This window comes from Narcine bancroftii, chromosome 11 (genome assembly GCF_036971445.1).
Source record: "Narcine bancroftii isolate sNarBan1 chromosome 11, sNarBan1.hap1, whole genome shotgun sequence".
Lineage (NCBI taxonomy): Eukaryota > Metazoa > Chordata > Chondrichthyes > Torpediniformes > Narcinidae > Narcine > Narcine bancroftii.
In genome coordinates this window covers 11,607,747-11,613,746 of record NC_091479.1, presented here as the reverse complement: position 1 = coordinate 11,613,746, position 6,000 = coordinate 11,607,747, and positions in this window count along the sequence as shown.

Here is a 6,000-nt window from a genome sequence, read left to right as displayed (position 1 = left end):
CAATGTGGCAGGCACCAAGAGATTTCTTTAGGCAGTCCTTGTACCTTTTCTTTGGTGCACCTCTGTCACGGTGGCCAGTGGAGAGCTCGCCATATAACACGATCTTGGGAAGGCGATGGTCCTCCATTCTGGAGACGTGACCCATCCAGGGGGTCATGCTGGGCTTTGGGTTACTGATTATGAAAATCACCCATCATGTACCTTTTTTTAAAGTTATCACCTGTTTTTGTGATTTTCTGTCATACTTTAAGTCTACATTTCCCACAAAGCAAGCTGTTTTAGTCAGTCTAATCATCCTGGGCATGAACCCAGTGCAAATGTAGTCTTAGGCCTGGGCAGGCTTCGTATGGATAGATGCAGACAGGCTATAAAAGCAGCTCACATATGCAAGTGCTGTGCATTGATCTCAATTGAATCCACGGTGATGCACATGTTGTTCAGGCGGTTGCATTTATTGTCTTCAGGGAGACTGGACGTCTTCCCTGCTGGTTTTGGTGCAGTCAGAGATGAACACGGTGAAAGGTTTCACCAGGAAATTGCGACCATGGAAAAGTGGTATCAGGGCAACTGGAATCTATCAATGCTGGCCGGCTATTGTTAGACACTGACAGAAGAGGCATCAGATGCTGAGTACAAACAGCGGCAAACCATTTTTCAGTCAGTTGAACTAATGAAATGTGTCATGATGCGATTAAACATAAATTCAATAAAAGTTTCTTAAACTTCCAAAGTGATGCAGCAAATCTGAAATTATCTTTGTGTTCAGTCTCTCATAATTCTGGTTTTCTGGTTTAATGCTGGGCACTCTGCAGCCAGATGCCATTAACTTTGACTTTTCCAGTTTATGCTAATATTCTCTCCTCTTCCCCCCCTCCCTCCCCCTTTCCAATTCTTCTCCCTCCCTAATTCTTCTCCCTCCCCTTTCCAGTTCTTCTCCCTCCCTCCTCTTTCCAATTCTTCTCCCTCCCTCCTCTTCCCAATTCTTCTCCCTCCCTCCTCTTCCCAATTCTTCTCCCTCCCTCCCCCTTTCCAATTCTTCTCCCTCCCTCCTCTTCCCAATTCTTCTCCTTCCCTCCCCTTTCCAGTTCTTCTCCTTCCCTTCCCCCTCCCAGCCATCCCTTCTCCCCTTGATCGCTGCTGTCCCCTTCCTCCCTTCTCCATCTATCACCTCCTGCTTTGCATACACACCCCCCCCACCCCCCGCCACACTCTTTTGTTTGGAGGCTTACCAACATTTTTCCATACCTTGATACAAGCCCGAAACGTTGCTTATGTATTTTAACCTTTGTTATATAAAGGACACCTGCTGTGTTTCTCCAGCTTTGTGTTTTTATTTCAACCACCATGTCTGCAGATTTTCGTGTTTTACTTATCTATCATAATTCCCAATTTTCTTTCTGGAAGCAATCCTTTTGAAAAAATGTGTTGTGCATTACATTCACAAATACACGTGGAAAACAAAAAAATGGCAGTGCCCTGAGAGTCCCGGGGCCAGTTTAAACCTGTAGACTCTGCTCTTTGCAATATTCTCCACCCCAGGAACCCGGGGCCATGGTTTGAGGATAATAGACAAACCATTTAGGACCGAGATGAGGAGGAATTTCTTGATCCAGAGGGTGGTGAATCTGTGGAATTCATTGCCACAGAGGGCAGTAGAGGCAGGTTCATTAAATCTATTTAAGAGGGAATTAGATCTATTTCTTCAGTATAAGGGTATTAAAGGTTACGGAGAGAAGGCAGGGACGGGGTACTGAACTTTAAGATCAGCCATGATCTCGTTGAATGGCGGAGCAGGCTCGAAGGGTCGAATGACCTACTCCTGCTCCTATCTTCTATGTTTCTATGTCCACCTCAGTGAACATTGAGAAGCCTGAGTGGCTACTTAGCAAGACAGGGAACATCCATGTGTAGAAATTGTCAATGTTTCAGTAGAGACCTCTATCGAGATTGTGGCCCCTAAAGTTAAACTGACCATTTTTTTCCCCCCTGGATGCTGCCTGACTGAGATCCTCCAGCTTCTTGTACCCCTTTCACACCGCCGTTTCTGTGTGGGTTAACCAGCTCATTTAGCTGGTAATCATATGGTGTGAAACGTCCCCACCGGGCAAGTTAAATTCAACCAGGCTCTGGCACTTGGTGGAGGCAAGTCGAGCCTAACCGAGTTAACTCGCTCGCAGTTATCTGCTCATAACTGAAGGTGCCCCCCCCCCCCGCTTAAAATGCAGAGTTGCCGGTGCAGTAGGAAAGGCATGCCCAGATAATTTACCTACTTTCAAGAAGGGTTGGCAATTTGAAAGGCCAGCATCTTTCATTATACCCAAGACTTAGCTGATGTATCTTTGCTACGTTGGACCTGCTGAGTTTCTCCAGCCTCGTGTTTTTTTAACTTCAACCACAGTGTCCGCAGACTTTCCTGTTGCAGTTTTTGTTTCTCTAGTCCATTGGTTTTCAAACTCCCCCCCCACCCCTCCACTTTTCTTCCCCCCCTGCCGTCGGTGCCCTGTGATTAGTCAGGATTTAAGGAGGGGCGTGAGTGGGAAGATTGAGACCCAATTGTGACTGAAATATTTTGCTTGATGAGAAAAATTGTCACTGGCCCATTTCCTCTGGAGTTCTGAACAGAGAGTAATGAAGTACGATTAAAGCCAGTGGTTTGCCAACTTTTTCTTTCCACCTGAAGCCATCCCGATGACTTTTTACGTTATTTAACATATTTCAGACTGAATCCAAGCACGTGGTATTTTATAAAAAGGTGGGTGAAAGAAAGAATCTCCCCCCCCACACACACATACGAGCGTATGGGAGTGGAAAGGAAAGTTTGAAACCCCCTGCTCTAATCAGACGAGTGGAAAACTTGCGCCTTGATTCGAAAAAGAGCGTCCCAGGGTCAGGAATCGAGCGGGATAAAATTGCCAACCCTTCTTGAAAGTAGGTAAATTATCTGGGCACTCAGGATCGCGCAGGTTTCAATCCTCCAGGTGACCTGGAGCCTCTCGCCAGCACTCGGGGCGACAAACTGGAAGGAATTTGGTGCACAGAGCAGCTTGCACGCTATGAGACGCTATCCATCCTTGGGCAAGTTGGCCTCGCAGAAATCACTGCAGGTCTTTGCCAAATTAAAGCCTGCCACCCCTCTCTGGGCAGGTCAGCGTCGACCTTTGACAAGGTGTACTATTTGATGGTTAAGACTTCAGTCATTCAAAAGAAACAAAAAGTTTTGGAGCAGACTGCAAAGTTGTGTCTTTCCATTTCTACAACTTGTATAAACTGCCGTCGCCCCGGGGCGAGGAAAGCTCTTGGCACTTTTAGTTCCTTGGCTATTATACAAGTCGGCTCATGGAATGTGTTCGAGGAGGGACGATCGCAGGAGGCGTGCAATCAACTCGGGCAAGCGAGCCAACTCCTCCCTCCAGCCATTCTCTCCAGCGTTGCGTGCCACCAGATTTATCACGCCATTCATCTCGTTCGCCCTGCCTGGTAGTTTCGGACAGACAGCGGAAATTGTTTCGAGCACGCTTATTCTTTTTTTTGCAAACTTTGTTCCGCGTACCTCACACTCCAGCAATTTGTTGTTACAGCTCAATTCCCCCCCCCCAAAATGATCCTGTTCAGCATTTCCTGAGCTCCCATTTGCAGCAGGGATTGACACAGCCAAGTTGGGCCCCTCCCACACACACATCATTAAAAGGGTCCCAACCTGAAATGTTGACTGACCCTATTCCTTGGAGTTCATCTAACTAGTGACCTGTCGTGGAAGGTCAGCACCTCCTGAGAAGACCCAAGTGGCCACCATTATGTCAACCGACAGGAGCTCTATCAAGAACGCCCCCCTGGCCGGGCCGCATCGCAGTTGCTACAGAAAGATGGATCAGGATCAATCCACTGGACCATAAAGAGTGGTAGAGAAGATAACCAACCCCCTCCCCCCCATCACCTCCTCAATGTGATCTGTTGGGATCTGAAGAGGGCCCACCCCTCACACAGCTGCTCCAGTCGGGGAAGAGATGCAGCAGAAAAATGGATCAGGATCAATCCACTGGACCATAAAGAGTGGTAGAGAAGATAACCAACCCCCTCCCCCCCCCACCACCACCTCCTCAATGTGATCTGTTGGGATCGTTGTCTGAAGAGGGCCCACCCCTCACACAGCAACTTTCAGTTGCTCCAGTCGGGGAAGAGATCCAGGAGGATCAGAGCCAGCGCCACCAGGCGGAGGAACAGCTTCTTCCCACAGGCAGTGAGAACGCTGAATGAGACAAGACTCTCAAAATCAGGAAACAAATTTTAATTATTTATTTATCTGTATGGCTGAAATACCTGTCCTGCACATGTCGTGTCTATGCATTATGTCTGGTTGTCTGTCCATGTGTTTTGCACCGAGGAGCAGAGAACGCAGGTTTTTTTTTGGGGGGGGTCTTTACTTGTACAATCAGATAACAATAAAGTTGCCTTTATATCTCTCCACTGATGTTGCCTGACCCAGAGACCCACCAGTGTTCACGCAAGATTCCAGCATCTGTAGTGGATTTCACTTCTTTACCAAGGGAGATTTGTTCACTGTAACACCACCAAAGATATTATTTTCATCAACCATGGGCAACCACAGGAAGACACCTTGGCAAAAGTTTACACTCCTGTTATGTAACATTCCACCTCCAACATGTTATGGAGGCAAGCAGGTCACAAACCCTCACTGATAATCTCAGATACATAATTATAGTTATTGGCACGTTCACATTCTTCCATCTCCCTGCCAGTCCCTCCTTAAACAGGCAAATTTAATTTCCTACACTTCCTCAATCAGTCTTGCAGAAAAAAGGGCTCAGGCCCGAAACTTTGGTTCTATATCTTTGCCTCCTATGGACGCTGTGGGACCTGCTGAGTTTCTCCGGCACTTTTGTGTATTTACTGCAATCACAGCATCTTCAGACGTTCTTGCTTTACCTCCATACTCCTGGATGTGCAGTATCCAATTCTGCTGTCTCACACTTCCAGCTACTGCTGTCTGTGTGCAATATGCTAATTTGCCCTTTGACTGGGTGGTCCCTCCCAGGGGTCTGGCTTCTTCCCACTTCCCAAAGAGATGCAAGATGGTGCGGTAATTGTAAGGTCCTCCTTGTGGGTAGGTGAGTGGTGGAATTTTGGTGGAGTTTATCAAAGTTCAGATTTATTGTAAGAGTGCATACATGACATCACATACAACCACTGTTCCCTCTAAGCTGTGCAAGTGTGCGTGCACACACACGTTTTTCAACCAGCACCCAAAGGAAATTAATGTGCGCACAAACTGAACAGAGGCATTCAAAGGACAGAATAAAATCTTAGTACGTTTTTTCGTAGAATGCAGTCGTACTATATTAAAACATACCAATACAGTTTTATTGGCCATGAGAGAAAGGCCAAAATGATCTTAAAACAATTTCAAGTTGACATTTGCACAATTCGGGAAACTTTGCCACAGTTCTGTCACAGGAAGAAAAATTTGCATAATCTAAGAATTAGCATTTACCAGTGTGAAAAAAATTGGACTCAAGAACATGCTTCTAATTGTAAACAAAATAAGAAATGTAAAAAGCAGATTGTGCAAACCAGAGAGAAGAAAAATCAATAAAGGGCACAAGTACGTGTCCTGAAATGAGTCCCTGATTGAGTTTGTGGTTGAGGGGTCTGATGATGGAGGGGGAGCAGCTGTTCCTGAACCTGGTCAAGTCTGGAGGCACCTGCAACTCTTCCCTGATGGCAGCAGCAAGAGCAGAGCATGTGCTGGGTGGTGCGAGTCCTTGATGATTGCTGCTGCTCCACCAGCAGTGATCCCTGTAGATGTTCTCGAGGGTGGGGAGGGTTTTGCCGGTGATGTCCTGGGTGAAGGTGAATGAGGGTTCATTGTCATAGACCTAAGTACTAGGCACAGATGCATGGAAATTCTTGCTGCAGCCACACTAAACATAAAATACACTAGCAAACCATCAGTATAAACTAAATTACTGTACATGATAAAAG